Source organism: Eschrichtius robustus, chromosome 12 (genome assembly GCF_028021215.1).
Source record: "Eschrichtius robustus isolate mEscRob2 chromosome 12, mEscRob2.pri, whole genome shotgun sequence".
NCBI classification, from domain to species: Eukaryota; Metazoa; Chordata; class Mammalia; order Artiodactyla; family Eschrichtiidae; genus Eschrichtius; species Eschrichtius robustus.
Genome location: NC_090835.1, coordinates 25,801,238 through 25,816,119, shown reverse-complemented (window position 1 = coordinate 25,816,119; position 14,882 = coordinate 25,801,238). Strand labels below are relative to the sequence as shown.

At 44.0% G+C, this 14,882-nt stretch overlaps 1 protein-coding gene across 3 annotated transcripts in view; it reads right to left on the bottom strand.

Annotated features, from left to right (window-relative positions):
• The window catches only part of PRICKLE2 (prickle planar cell polarity protein 2), a 338,378-nt gene that overhangs the window by 160,138 nt on the left and 163,358 nt on the right, over positions 1-14,882 (bottom strand). The window contains exon 1 of one of the 3 annotated variants that reach the window (XM_068557621.1): positions 6,783-7,057. The exons of the other annotated variants lie outside the window; for them this stretch is intronic. The gene's annotated coding sequence lies outside the window, so the exon portion shown is untranslated. Of the gene's footprint in view, positions 1-6,782; positions 7,058-14,882 lie in introns of those variants that run through there. 3 annotated transcript variants of the gene reach the window in all.

Here is a 14,882-nt window from a genome sequence, read left to right as displayed (position 1 = left end):
TGCAAGAACACCTTCCGCCGAGGGGTGTACAAACCTCTGCAAGGGGCAACTATCACTGACCTTGTTTTATAATTAAAAAAAAAAAACTGAAGGTCAGAAACATTAAGTACATGGATTTAGTGAGGCTATGAAGTTTTTTAGTCGATCCATCCCCCCAAAAGGAAGAGGGAGTTGAGAAAAGGAGGAGAGTAATAAAAATAATTTAAAAATTTATATTAAGTAACAATTTTCTTGCAGTTGCTATGTCAGACACTGAGCTAGGTCATGGTCAGTCAGCTCAGTCAGCCCCTACTAGGTGGCAGGAACTGTACACTGAGGATGGGAGTTGAATAACATAGTTCCTGCCCTTCAGGGACTAGGAGGGAGTGGCAGACACTTGTCACATTGAAAAAAAAAAATATTTTATATCTTGAGAAATGCTCTGGACAAAAAGTAACATGGTGTGTGGGGAGGGGGGTGGGGCTTGGTGACACAAAGCCGGGCAGGAAGTCCTCTTGGCAGAATGACATTTAAGCTAAGGATGTCAATGATGAGAAGCTGCCAGCCAGGCAAAGTTCTAGGAGAAGCGCATTCCAAGCAGAAAGAAGAGCAAGTGCAAAGGCCCAGAGGCAGGCAGGAACTTGGGTGTGAAGGGCCACTGTGGCTGGAGCATGTGGACAAGTGTTTGGGGAAGGAGACGTCCTTGCAGAGCAGACAAGGGGCAGCTCTGTTAAGGTGGCGGGGAGGGGGCCATCCCGCAGTTCATGGTCAAGTGTTTGGATTTTGCTCGTATTCCAATGGGAAGCTGCTGGAAGATATTACATAGGGGAGGGGTATGATCTGATTTAAGCTTTAAAAACACTCTGTACTGGGGAAGGTTACTGAGTAATCAAGGCGAGAAACGATGGTCACACACACTAAAGTTGTGCCTGTAGAGATGACGAGCAGCGCTCCGTTTGGGATAAACCTCTTTTCTATCATATTGTTTACTGAGGTGTAATTTACATACAGCAAAATGCATATCTTATGTGTAGAGCCCGATCAATTTTGACAGATGCCTGTACCCATGAAACCCACACTCTACCGAGAATGTAAAGCATTTTTTGTACCCAGGGAAATGACTTCAAGCCCCTTTCCCGTCAGTCTTCCCTCCCCCTCCCCCATGTTCAGTGTGGGATATATTTTTGAGGTAGAGCTGAAAAGACTCACTTCCATGGGATTGGACATGGCAGTGTGTGGAAAAGAGAAAGATCAAATATGCCAAAAGTCTGTAGCTCAAACAACAGGGTGCCTGGAGGTGCCATTGCCTGATGCGGTAAAGGCTCGGGGAGGAGAATAAATCTCCAGTTGTGCTCTGACACATCAGGTTTGAGAAGCTCAATGAACACCTAAAGAAGACGCTGAGAAAAGAGTTCAGTCTGTAAGTCTGGAGCTCAGGAGCGAGGTCCAGGCTGAAGATGGAAATCTGTTAGTCATCGCGTGAAGCCATGGACTGGATGATGTCAGCAAGGGAGCGAATAAAGATGAAAAGGAGAAGGATGAGGAGAAAGAGGACGAGAGCAGTCCAAGGAGAAAGAGCAGCAAAGGAGACTGAGGCAAGAGGAAGGTGCGGCAATGGGATACACCTAAGCCTGCTGAAGCAAGAGTAAAACCACAGCAAGGCGGGAACAATGCACTCACACAAATGTTCCTGGCAGGTGGAAGGCAACCTCCGCATCTCTTAATTTAACCATCCCCCTAACTCTGTAGGGTAGGTCTCATTATCATTCCCATTTCACAGAGAAGGAAATGAGGTTCAGGGAGGTACTGACTTGTCTAAAGGCTAATAAACAGAAGAGCTGACATCTTGACGTGTAGCCGCTTTCCCCCAAGCGCGTACTGCAGCACGTTAACAAGTCAGGCTGCAAAAGGGTTCTGGTGTCATATTAGCATGGAAGACGCAAGCTCATAGTTAAACAGGTTTCCCCACTCAAGGGCTCAAAGCCTTTAATATGCTAGTATGAACTGTGATTCCTCCAAAGAGAGATGTAGGGTATCGCATGTTTCAAATATACATGGCACCACGTTTATGCTTTCTTGTTTGGAAGAGCCATTCGCCCAACAGGTGTTTCCTAGAACACCCCGTAGGGGAACCATTCGTTGCTAGAAGGCAACAGGATCACGTCTTCAAAATGTGTTTGAACAAAGTCCAAAGTGTTTCCACAGACATTATGTCACTTGTACTCAAAGGAGAAAGGGTTGACATGAACATTCCATTTAACTGATAATGGAGGCAAAGTGCATGAGGTTAAGTGGTTTGTCCTGTATCACAATCCTGCAGCAATTAAGCAAGAGAAATCAGCCCCGGTTCATAAGCCCAGGGGCAAGAGAAATCAGGTCAGGCCAAGGGGGAATCAAGCAGGAGGCGTGAATGAGGCTCCTCCTCGCCTCTGCCCCTTTCTTTACAACTCTCCCTTGGTATTGGCTTTCGGCAGGAATCTACCTGGGGGGAGGGTGTCAGTTTACGCAGAAGATGGAGGAAAAAGATGGGCTCCAGGTGGGCTCAGGTCACAGGCATGAGGAAAAGGCTTCAGCCCTGTTAGGTGTGTGAACTGGGAAGGGTCTTGTGGGAGGAGCCTGAGGGAAGTGTCTGGAGAGGAGGAAAGAGGTGACACTGGGGACTGTGGAAGGACCCACTGAAGGACACAGACCTGCCTTAAGGATTCCAAAAGCTGGGGGACTCAAAAGCGCCTCACAAGTAAATCAATCTGACCTTGAGTCGTCTTGGTTCAGCAGTTAGAGAACTGAAGGCAAATTAGTCAGATGCTTCTCCAGTATGAACGTGAACCCCTACACCCCCATGCAGCCCTCCCGCATCCTGCCACAAGGGGCCCTCGTGGACCGCAGCTGCGTACTGCATGCCAACGTCACAGGGAAGGGTTCAGCAGAGAGAGTTGTGGGGAGGGGTCACTAGGTCCAAACTGTAAAGGGAAGACCACACAACCACCAGGAGCATAAGCGTGAGCTCCACGGATACTGAGGTTGGACAGTCACAGGTTCCAGTTCCCCGCATGGCCACTTAGTAGCTGTGTGACCCAGAAGAGTTACAGAACCTCTCTGAGCCTACCCTTCCTCATCTGTGAAACAGGGGTGATAACAGCACCTGCTCCGCAGGGTGACTGTGAGGATTTTAAGCGATCAGAAGGGAAAAGCCAAGTGTGTCTCAAGGTATCGAGTCCAAGGTCTCACTTGAGATGCTTCTTAAAATGCAGATTTCTAGGTCTTACCACATACCCCCTGAAACAGACTCTCTGAAGAATATTCTTATGTGCAGGAAAGTCTAAGAAAGATTGATAAGACACGTAGTCTGTACCTGGCAAAGACTCAGTAAGTTAATAGCTATCATTCTATTTATCGCTATCATCAAGTATAACATGCTAATATGAGACCTTTTCTCCGGGCTAGACAGTCCGACGGCTCAAAATTAGAATTCATCCGAAATCCAGCTCAATAGATATTCACTTATCCTCAAAAGCCTAAACAAAGCCTCAACCACTGGAAAAATTAAAGGTTTTGTAATTACAGCAGCCTAGGTGAATGCAAAGGAATCTTCTGTTAATGTTACCAAGAAATCAAGTAGTCACCTTTTTTTTTTTTTTTTTTTAAAAAAGAAAAAGTAGTACAAGGCAAACTTTCAAAGACGTGATAAGCAATGTCACGTACACACTCCCTGATGTTTGGCATCTTGCCTGGGAAGGTGCTTTGGGAGGAGGAAGACCCTCGTGATGGTCACGATGATTTCTATACACAAGCTGGCTGGTAAAAGTCAAACATGAAGCAATTCTCAAAGGCCTCTGGGCTATACTTGCAGGGAAATCATTCATGAGTTTTCCCAGACACTGAGTCCCACAGTACCTGCGTCCGTCTGTTCCCTCCAGCGCCCCTCTATCTTCCGTATCTTCTGGAAGACATCCAGATACAATCTTTGCAAAAACGAGTCTTCCTCTGCTTGTCACACAGAGCAGCAGGATATGAAAAAAGAACATCACTCCAAAAAACAAACAAACAAAAAACTGCACAGTAATCAAATGCTAAGTATCCTGGGAAAGAATCCCTTGCCATTTAGATTCTGAGAAAAAAAATTTTAAAAAAAAAAAAAGCAAAGAAACTTTTTTGGAACATTACATTTAAACTCTCCATACAATTTCCATCAAGTTTCATTATATTCAACTAGGATTGCCATTCTGTGTTTTGGTAGCTGAAAAAAAAGTATTCCCTCTGCTTCCTCTCACTGACTCGGAATATCACGCTGAGTTTATATGCACCTAGAGCTCTCCTATTTGATTACACAGCTAGGAGGTGCTTCACGTGACCAGGTACCTTTCAGGAAAGATTCAGAAAACTAGCTTGGGGTGCAGAGCGTCTCTAAGATTTGGTTTTCCAAAATTATTAAAAACAGCAGATCTCTGTAAGCACTACACAAAGCAGGGCACTGGACCCCCTGGTTGTCCCTGGCTGCCTTTTAATTGCCCGATCTTCACGTTGGGGGTAAACGCAGCACAGAATCACTCTGCCTTCTCTGCAAACAGTTCTGCAAAGACCATAAATGTCACCACCAAATTGGTGAGTGCTAGTTCAAACCTTTGCCTCTCATTCCTTGATACATCTGTGTCCCTACGGATAACAATCCAGGCTTAAAGGAAATCTTGGGAAAAGGAGCCAAGAGCTTTTCCTGCTAAGGCTAGTGGGAGGAGGCCAATGGGGAAGTGGGCTCGATAAAACTGTCTCAAAAGTAAGTTCCATCTTAAAAAGCTCATGAAGGGACTGAGAGAGTTATTTCAGTTTCTCAAATGGAAGCCCAACCCCAAAAATAAAAAAAGAAAAGGCTTGTTGAGGGAGAAGCTTGAAAGGCTGGGAGAGGTTGAGGGTTATCACTGCAGAAAGATTGCCTGGTAACAGAGCTTTCTTGTATTACACCCAAAGCTGTGTACCATCTGAGGCTGATTCAGGAAAATACTCAAATCTCCTGGTAATTTCCTGCAGACAAGACATTTAATCATCTCCAAGCCTCCACCGCAAGAGAGAGAAAAAAAGCAAAAAACCTAAACCAAATGATTCACACTCTTAAAAATGAATCTGCCTTCGGAACAAGAACTGTTTTCTGCTCTTGAAAAGCAGCCACGATTTGTTATTCTAACAAAGTGTTCCCTTCCTCCAAGCAGAAATAAAAGTCACTCAAGGAGGGCCTGTACTGATTTCTGTTCAGCATTTCTTGAAACTTCCATCCAGTCAACAGTTTCTCCTGGCAGGTTCTCAGAAATCCAGGGAGAGCTGGGTAGTCAGTGAATAAGAACACAGGATTATTTTTATAAGCTTTCCCCACACCCCCACTTTCTGGCCCCATGGGAAGATGTTTTATTGTAGGATGAGCAGAATTAGCTGTACATATAAATTCTTCACTGCTCAGCTCCCTTGACACCTTTATCTGAATTGCCTAACGGCTGGGAAGATTTGGCAATTGATGATTTGAAAAAGGAAAGGCCCAAATCCTCCCCAAGTGGTATTTGTTCTGTCTGTACATACAGGGCTGTGTCCATCTCTCTAATTACTCAGCTAGCTGCACAGATAAAAACATCTGTTTGCAGAAAGCAGGGAACCCAAAGTATACAAATGAGTCACACAACACCCAAACAACTGCAAATAAAGGTAATCCAGCAAGATGAGGGCTGTTACAAGCCAAAATAATTTAATATGGGCGGAAATGGACTTTGGCAATCCATGCATCAGACTTTGCTCCAATTTTGGAAGGCTTTTCTTCCAGCAGCCCAGCAGCCTCATCTTCAAAAGCAACAACAACAAAACCCAAAGAACAAACAAACAAAAACGACCAACCCGCTGGCCCTCTACATTAGGCTTCCAAGTTCTTCCTTAGGTACACATGAGCAAACAGATTGGGGAGAGGGAGGAAGCTGAAAAGGCATCTTTTAAATAAATCTTACCCCTCCCCCAGCCCAATCCCTATAGATTATTTTGGTTTTAAAATTTCCCAGGATACAGCTGCCTAGGCATTCCAGATTTGCATGATCTCAGGTTAAGTCTCCCAACAGCCAAGAGGGTACATTTGCAATCCTGGGAGAGCAGGGTTCCAATGAACTCCCCCCAACAGCTTTCCCCATCCCACAGACTCTTTTCTCAGAGCTAGGAAGGCCACGAGAGGGGGGCCTCTCCCCTACTTCCACCCCCAATTCAGAGAGAATAAATGAACACATTTCAGAGCTGCTTAATTACAGATATCCACCAAGGAGAAAAGCAAGGAATTTTTAAAGTTCTAGGATAACGAGCAATGAGGAATGTGGGGAGAAACACATAATCTTTTAAAGTAGACCTTCCTGGAGACATGAAACATTTTTTGAGAGTGTAAGGGAAATAAATAAGTAGGTCATTAACAATACATACATTTTAAGTACTTGAGGGAAATGAACTGTAAAAGAATAAAGGCTGTTTAAAAAGCAAGTTCAGGGACGTTTAAATGTTTCCCTCGAAGAAGTCCTAATACAGTAACAACATGATCCCTGTCTCGTGATACTGTTACTATTTATTGGTTAATCAAGTGCGCAAAAGCTGGGAGACGCTCAGATCAAAAGGACCCCAAGGTCCCCTCCCTATAGCTCATGACCTCCCCAGTGTCTGTGTGGCAAGGCGCATCTCTCCCAGAGGTTACTGTCCCAGTTTAAGGCCCCCTTTCCTAGAGAGGGTGGTGAGAACCAGGAGCCCCCGCGCCCCAGTGCCCCCTCCGTGCGCCCTGGCCCTGGGGGGCCACTTACCCAGCTCAGCCTTGCATCGCTCGCCGCTGCGGCGCCTCCACCGCCGGGAACTAAGGGGCTGGGGGGAAGGGGCCGCAGAGCCAGGGGCAGGGGATGCGGCTGCGGCTAAGAAGACCGGCGGGGCGTCGGCCGCCAACTGCCCGGAGCCAGAGGGGGCCCTGCAGGGGCTCCGCGCAAGGGAGGTGACATTCCCGGGGCGCGGTGGTGGCAGCTGCTTCCCTGCGCAGCTCTGGATCCAGGAAAATCGCTCAGGTCCCCAGGAGGGACGCTTCCAGCTCTCCAGGCTGCCTCCCAGCTGCTTAAAGGGACGCCTCCCCCCCTACCGCTGCGCTTATTGGTGAAAATTCCAAGCTCCAGGCCAATCCTAGGCCTGTTCCCAAATTGAGATTTCAATCAAGGGAGCTACTGCTTTAAAATTAGAAAAGGCTGATGGCGGTGGGGGGTGGGGGTGGGGTTCAGCCACCTTTCCTCAGAAGCAGAAGGACACAGGCCCTCTGGCCCTTGCACGTGGAGGTCCCCAGAGCTGGCAGTGGCTGCAAAAGCAAAATTATGGTGTACAGCAGAATACACGAGGAAGGCCGGGAACCCCTTCCATCTGACTCGTCCTTCAAGGCTCATCCAACTTATCACAGATTTGGAGACCCTCTACTGCTGGGAAGAACCCCCCAGCTAGGTGCTTCTAAATTCTCCCCATTATTACCCCCTTCCGGGGCACTCATCACAGTTTCACTTGTTTTTTTTTTTGTTTTTTGTTTTGCTTTATCTGTCTCTCCCTTTACACTGTAAATTCCACCACAGTTGGGGTGTTTCCATTCCTCATCACACTGTTATTACTTCCTGCCTGGAACACTGTGAGCTCTCAGTAAATATTTGTGGACGGAATAAATGAATGAATAAACAAAGGAATGAACAATGATACAGCCTATGTTAGCTGTGACAAGTGTTAATTAAAAGGCGGTATTCAAGAGGCCAGGTGTTTCAGTGATAGCCTCCGCCTCTTACTAGTTATGTAACCTGTGCCTTAGTTTCCTTGTCTGTAAAGCATGATCATGAAATCTCCCATCTCACAAGGTTGTTGTAAAGATGGTATTAGCTCACATCTGGACCACATGCTGTGCCCGCTCAATAGCTGCAGACTATTGGATAGTCAAGAGCTAGTGTTATTAATGAAATCAAAATACATTTCCTGGGACTTCCCTGGTGGCTCAGTGGTTAAGAATCCGCCTCCCAATTCAGGGGACCCAGGTTCGAGCCCTGCTCTGGGAAAATCCCACATGCCGCGGAGCAACTAAGCCCGTGCGCCGCAACTACTGAGCCTGCGCTCTAGAGCCCACGAGCCACAACTACTGAAGCCCGCACGCCTAGAACCTGTGCTCTGCAACAAGAGAAGCCACCGCAATGAGAAGCCCTTGCACCGCAACGAAGAGTAGCCCCCGCTCGCCACAACTAGAGAAAGCCCGTGCGCAGCAACAAAGACCCAAGCAGCCAAATTAATTAATTAATTAAATTTTAAAAAATATATTTCCTGGGGAGTTGGGATGGTCTGACTGCTGGTTTGGCTTCTTGGTATTAAGTCATTCACGAAACAGATGTGAATTCAGTGCCGACTCTGTGTCAGGTCCCGTGCAAGGTGCTGAGGTCACCAACTCCTAGTGAGTGGGAGTGTGCATTAGGGTTTCCCAGAGGTACAGAACCAGTAGGATATAGAGAGAGATATGTGGAGATTTATTATAGGAATTGGCACCCATGGTTATGGAGATAGAAGAGTCCCATGGTCTGTAGTCTCCAGGTTGGAGAACCAAGAAAGCTGGTGTTATAATGCAGTCTGAGTACAAAGGCCTGAGAACTGCGTGCCAGTGGTGCACGTCCTGGTCCCAGTCCAAAGGCCTGAGAACCAGGAGTGCCAATGCCTGAAGGCAGGAGAATATGGAAGTCACAGCTCAAGCAGAGAGAGCAAATTGATCCTTCCTCTGCCTTTTTGCTCTCTTCACACCCTCGATAGATTGGACGATGCCCACCCACATTGGTCAGGAGGACTCTTCTGTAGGAAGTCCACTGATTCAAATGCTAATCTCTTCTGGACACTCCCTCACAGACACACTCAAAAATAATGTTACCAGGGGCTTCCCTGGTGGCCCAGTGGTTGAGAATCCGCCTGCCAATGCAGGGGCCAGTGGTTCGAGCTCTGGTCCGGGAAGATCCCACGTGCTGCAGAGCAACTAAGCCCATGTGCCACAACTACTGAGCCTGCCCTCTAGAGCCCGCGAGCCACAGCTACTGAGCCTGCATGCTGCAACTACTGAAGCCCACGCACCTAGAGCCCGTGCTCCGCAACAAGAGAAGCCACCGCAATGAGAAGTCCGCACACCACAACTAGAGAAAGCTCACGCGCAGGAACGAAATCCCAATGCAGCCAAAAATAAATAAAATAAATTAAAAAAAATAAAATGAAATAATGTTACCAGCTATCTGGATATCCCCTAGCCCAGTCAAGTTGACACATAAAATTAACCAGGGTGGGGGAGAGAAGAGAGAAAGAGACAAAGAGAATTACGTTAAATGATAGTCAGCAAAGACATATGATCAGGAATGTTTATTGTAGCATAGTTTATAATATCACAATAACTGAAGACGATCATCCAATAAAAATAGGGGAAATGGTAAAATTATGGTACATCTATTTCATGGAATACTATACCGTTATGAGAAAAAAGAGGCAGAGTTAAGTGCACTAATAAACAATGAACTCCAAAATACGTTAGTAAGTACAGTGCAGAAGGTAAAATATATCCCTGCTTGAATAAATAAATCTCCATGTATTGTATATACATATGTATGCTCTATGTGCATAAAATGCTTCTAGAACTATGCCGAAGAAAATGATAAAGGTTATTATACCTGGCAAGGTGGTTTGAGAACTAAGCAGGTCGAAGATGGAAAGGAGAGTAATATTTCATCATATATTCTTGTGTATTATTTGATTATTTTACTATGAGCTTGTAATAAGCTCCTATTTCTGGCAAGATGGCAAATGATGACAGCCTGAAAATTCCAACCCTTCAAAGACCCTAGATATGCTAGGTAAAATATAACAAAAATTATTTTAAGGGCTTAGCCGACTCACAATTAAGAAAGGAGAGTACCCAGGTGGTAGAAATAAAGAGGTAACTACAAACAAGAATGATCAGCATGCAAACTCACGCTGGGGCTATGAGGTAGAAGGGAAGGTGGCTGGCAACAGGGGAATGGTTTGTCTTAGTTCCCTAGGGGCTAGGATTTGAATGCCCAAGCAGGACAGAATAGGAGGCCTTGGAACAAGGAGAAGCAGCAAGTTGTTAGTAGACCCCTACAGAAAACCAGGAACACTCCCTGAGGACTGCACCCTCAGTGAACAAACAGATTAGAAAAACTGTCAACCAACCCAAGGAAACTTGTCTTTCTATCTGTGTTCTGAGCAGGAGGGAAACGTTTAAGTTGAGAATTAGAAACACTAGGCCTATGCCTTTCTTGAGAGTGGAGTATGAATAACCAAAGGCAGAATCAGAAAACTCCAAATGAACAGTTAATATAAAATTTGGTCCTGTTCATGATATGCCAAGAATTCCCCCACAGAAGCAAATGAAAAATTGCCCTGGAGAGTCAGTCCTGTAACCTGGGCTAAAACTGGCCCTGCAAAGCATGAGCTCCCAATAGTAAATTACAAAACACAGAGTCAAAGGTCACAAGTCAACAAGCATGAGGATCAGAGGCTCAAGAGTTAGAGGTCGTAAAACAACATTTTGGAAAAGAACATTAATAAAGTTTAAAGTGGTTAAACACAATAACGCTAGAAATGGAAACTCTTAAAAAAAAAAAAAAAAAAAAAAAGACACAGTGCCTCTCTCTCCCCACAGAGTCATTAAAATTTTAAACTCAATGGAGAGGTGAAACAGAAGGCTAAATACTGCTGAAGAGAGAAATACAGATCTCAGTACATTACACAAGATGAAACACAAAGGGATAAAGAGGTGAAAACTATGAAAATGAGGTTAAGAGATACGGAGGATAGACTGAGAAGGGCCAACATATGTCTAATAGGTGTCCCGTTGGGAGAGAATAGACATTCAGAAGAGGCATAATGGCTAAGAATTTTCTAGAATTTATAAAACTCATGAATCTTCAGATTCAAGAAGCACAAGGCAAAAAAAAAAAAAAAAAAAAAAAAGAAGCACAAGGCATCTCAAGCGGGATAAACATAAGAACATCTGCATGTATTAATCACTCATAAAAGTACAGTTAATAAAAGACTGAACTGAGGAAAAGTGAAACAGCTTGATAATGCAACGACAGAGTTAAGCAGAAGGCACTTAGCAGTATTAAAGACAGGCAACTCTGCCATTCCACATTTAGAGGTGGACTATATTTCCCTAGATCTTTTATCCCCAAATATAATGAATTCTGAACTATAGAAGGTTCTTACGGGCCTAGCTATACATTAATATGGCTCCTATGTACCAAGGTGAAGTGGCAGAGAACTCCTGGGAAAGCTGTATTCATTCAGCCATTAAACAAAAGTGGCAGAAAAAAACACAAAAAAACAAACCAACAGAAACACAAAGCCCCTGTCCTCAGGAATCTTACTCTGGTGGTAGAGGAAGCAGATAAACAGATCGAGAGTGTCATCGTAAGGGAGCATAAACGACTATAGAAACACAGAGGAAGAACATCTCAACCAGCCTTGCAGAAAAGTGGTACCTGATGGAAGGCTTCCTGGAGGGGGTAACATCTACACTGAGGGAGTTGGTACCCTTCGGAGGAAACACTTGAGAGTTAGGCTTGGCTTTAAATCCCAGTACTGCCACCTATCACCTAGTGACCTTGGCCAAGTTATGTAACTTCTCCAAGCTTCATTCATCTCATCTGTAAAATGGAATTCACAGCACTAGTCCTGGGGTTGTTTTGAGGTTTAGGGATAATAAATGTAAAGCATTTAGCAGAATGCTTGGCCTAAAATTGATATTTACTAAATGGGTAGCTGGTGGTATTATTAGATGAAATTCAGTGCCTGGGTGGGAAAAAAATGCCTTCTGTTTTAAAAGGTGATTTTCTTCTGAAAGCTGAAGAAGACAGAGGCTTCAGCCTATTTTCATGAAACTATCTTGAAGACCACTGAATATTTACTGAATCTACCCTGCAAAAGTAACATTATCATGCTATCAAAATTTAAAGAGTTATCCAATCTGGTCCTTTTAATAAAGAAACTTAAAATATAGTTCCCCCAAAATAATTAATGAAGGCTGCATATGTTAAGTGTCAAATATGTGATTCTCCTCTGTGATAAATCCCAAAACCGTGACAGAATTCTTCTCTTTATCATGAAACCTTCAGATTCTCAACCACAAATCAACTTGAAAGAATTCAGAGTCCAGCAGGGAAAGACTGGACCCTCCTCAGTATTACTCAACAAGTTTATGAATGACCTGGACAATGGATGGAGAGGGAACTCGTAAAGTCCAACCAACGATGCTGAGTTGCTGGGCCCTGCCAGTGCTCGGCAGATAAGAACACAGAGTGATCTAGCCAATCTGTAGCAACGGGCTGAATTAAAGTAGAGAAATTCAATAATGGCAAGGGTTGCGCCTGCCCTTTGGAAGAAGCACTGAACTGTGCAGTCTTAGAGAGGGAAGAATTGGCCAAGGCCAAGCTTTCCATTCATTTCTTCATGCATCATTTAACAAACATGTATCTAATGTCTACTAAGAGAAAGGGTTTGCCTTATAGGCTGGGTAAACAAGGAAAAACATGAATAAAACATGATGCCTGCCTTCAAAGAGCATAAACGTAGTGATCTGAAATCTTCTTCACTTGAAACTGCCCATGCCCTCCAACATCTTCCTGCTACCATGCAGTGGTGATCTGACATTCATAAACCATCTTAAGTTTGCACTAGAGACTAAACCCCATCATGTTTCACAATGGCAAACAGATTTCATCTCTTGGGCTAACACTGATCGATTAGTAGTGGATTCCTGGAGTGCGATTTGATAAGAAGTCTGAGGCTACATATGGCAGGAAAGCATGCTGTGATTGATTAGTGATGTCTGTCATGTAGATGGAGAAGGAGTGACAGCACTAGTGCTATAAATCTGACATCTCCCATCAAGTCCAACCCCCTCAGTTCCACAGATGAGAAAACAGAACAGATCTTTCTTTCTTCCTTATTAAATTCAGCAACACTAGCAGGGGCAACCGAGGAGAACCTCCATATCTGAAATGTTGCTGAGAGAGAAAAAAAAATCTAGAGCTTGGAATATTTCTGATGAGCTTTTAAGATATGCACTCAAATCCTTTAGCAGCCTTTGTATTCTGCAGCAAACAGACTAAATGGAGAAAGCTACATACTTTGATCTCCTGGTTAGCTACAAAGAGCATCCCTCCCACCCCACTAGACACACAAAGACTACATAAAATATATATACTTTGAGTATGCTTGAGGATTTAAAATGCATTGGGGGACAGAAATGTCTATAAAATGAATATATTTCAGAAATACCAAGTGAATAAATACCGAGAACAGCAATTAACATGTTATTTAAGAAAGAACAAAGATTTTTATCATTTCATTCTGTTAAATGGTACCGATATCATCAGCCAAAGAAAGGAAAAGAAAAGCTCTTATTTATTTTCATAAGACACTTTATATCCTGGGGACTCTGTAACACTAACTAAGGAGATAGGGTCTGTCCCTGTTAAGCATTTCCACACCCAATCTATCAACACTCACAACCGTCACCCAGTCCTATCACAAAGAATCCTGGCTCATTCCCTGAGAAGGACAGAATGGTATAAAGGGACAACTGATAAGCAGGAAGCCCAACCCCAGCCTGATTCAGATACAAAGAACAAATTGTAGCATTTGATTAATATGCCAGCTCTTCTGTCATGCTAACTGCAAAGTGAATTCTATGGAAAACCAACTCCTTGAGAAATAGGTCTAATTAATTCAGTTACATAAACTCCAGTGAAATATTTGGGGGAGGAGATGGGGAAGGGGGGAAGGGAGGAAGGGAGGGAGGAAGGGAGAGAGAATATCAGAATGAGAATGAGGAGAAGGACAAGGAGGGCAAGAGGGAGGGAGGAAGGGAAGGAAGGAGGAGGGAGGGAGGGAGGAAATGAACGAATGAAAATAAATGATTGAGAGAATGTGAAGAGAATGCTCTGGAGATCACTGGGTTTACCTGGAGGCCCCCAAAGATATGTTCTGACTTAAGGTGATAGGAAACCTACTTATATTTCAATCAAACACTTTGTTGAAGGTTTGGGTAAGATATTAAAAGATGAACAACTGGGAATTCCCTGGTGGTCCAGTGGTTAGGACTCCACACTCTCACTGCCAAGGGCCCAGGTTCAACCCCTGGTCGGGGAACTAACATCCCACAAGCTGTGCAGAGCAGCCAAAAAAAAAAAAAAAAAAAAAAAAAAAGATGAACAACCACCAACAACCCTTTAATGCATACGTTGGTCAGATTAGTTTTTCCCCCCCAAGACTCACTCATTTGCATACCACCTTCAGGATTTCTGCTAAATCTGCTTTTATTAAATACCGTGTTCATGATTTGTCATATTGACTGTGCCTTATATTATTATTTATATTGAATAAACAAGTTGTGGGACATCCAGACCATGGAATACGACCCAGTGAGTAAAAGGACCAAACATAAGCAACAAGATGGATGAATCACAAACACGCAGTGCTAAGAGAAAGATGGCAGACTGAAAAGGCTACATATTGTATGATTCCCTCATGTGACATTCCAGAAGAGGCAAAATTATAGACACAGAAAGCCAAGGGTTGGAGATGGGAGGTGGGATTGAGAAAAATTTAGAAGGTGATAGAGAACTGGTCTGTATCTTGGATGGGGCACTGGTTACATGACTGGATGTATTTGTAAAAACTCACGAAACGGTAAACCTAAGAGTAAATTTTAATGTATGCAAATCTAAAGAGTGAAAAACAAATACAGACAAAAACCCAAAAGTTAAAAACATCCCTTGTATCACTCTGGCTTTTATTATTCCTGTATTAAGCATTTTTCTATTCTTCTGTTTTTGTAAAGATGT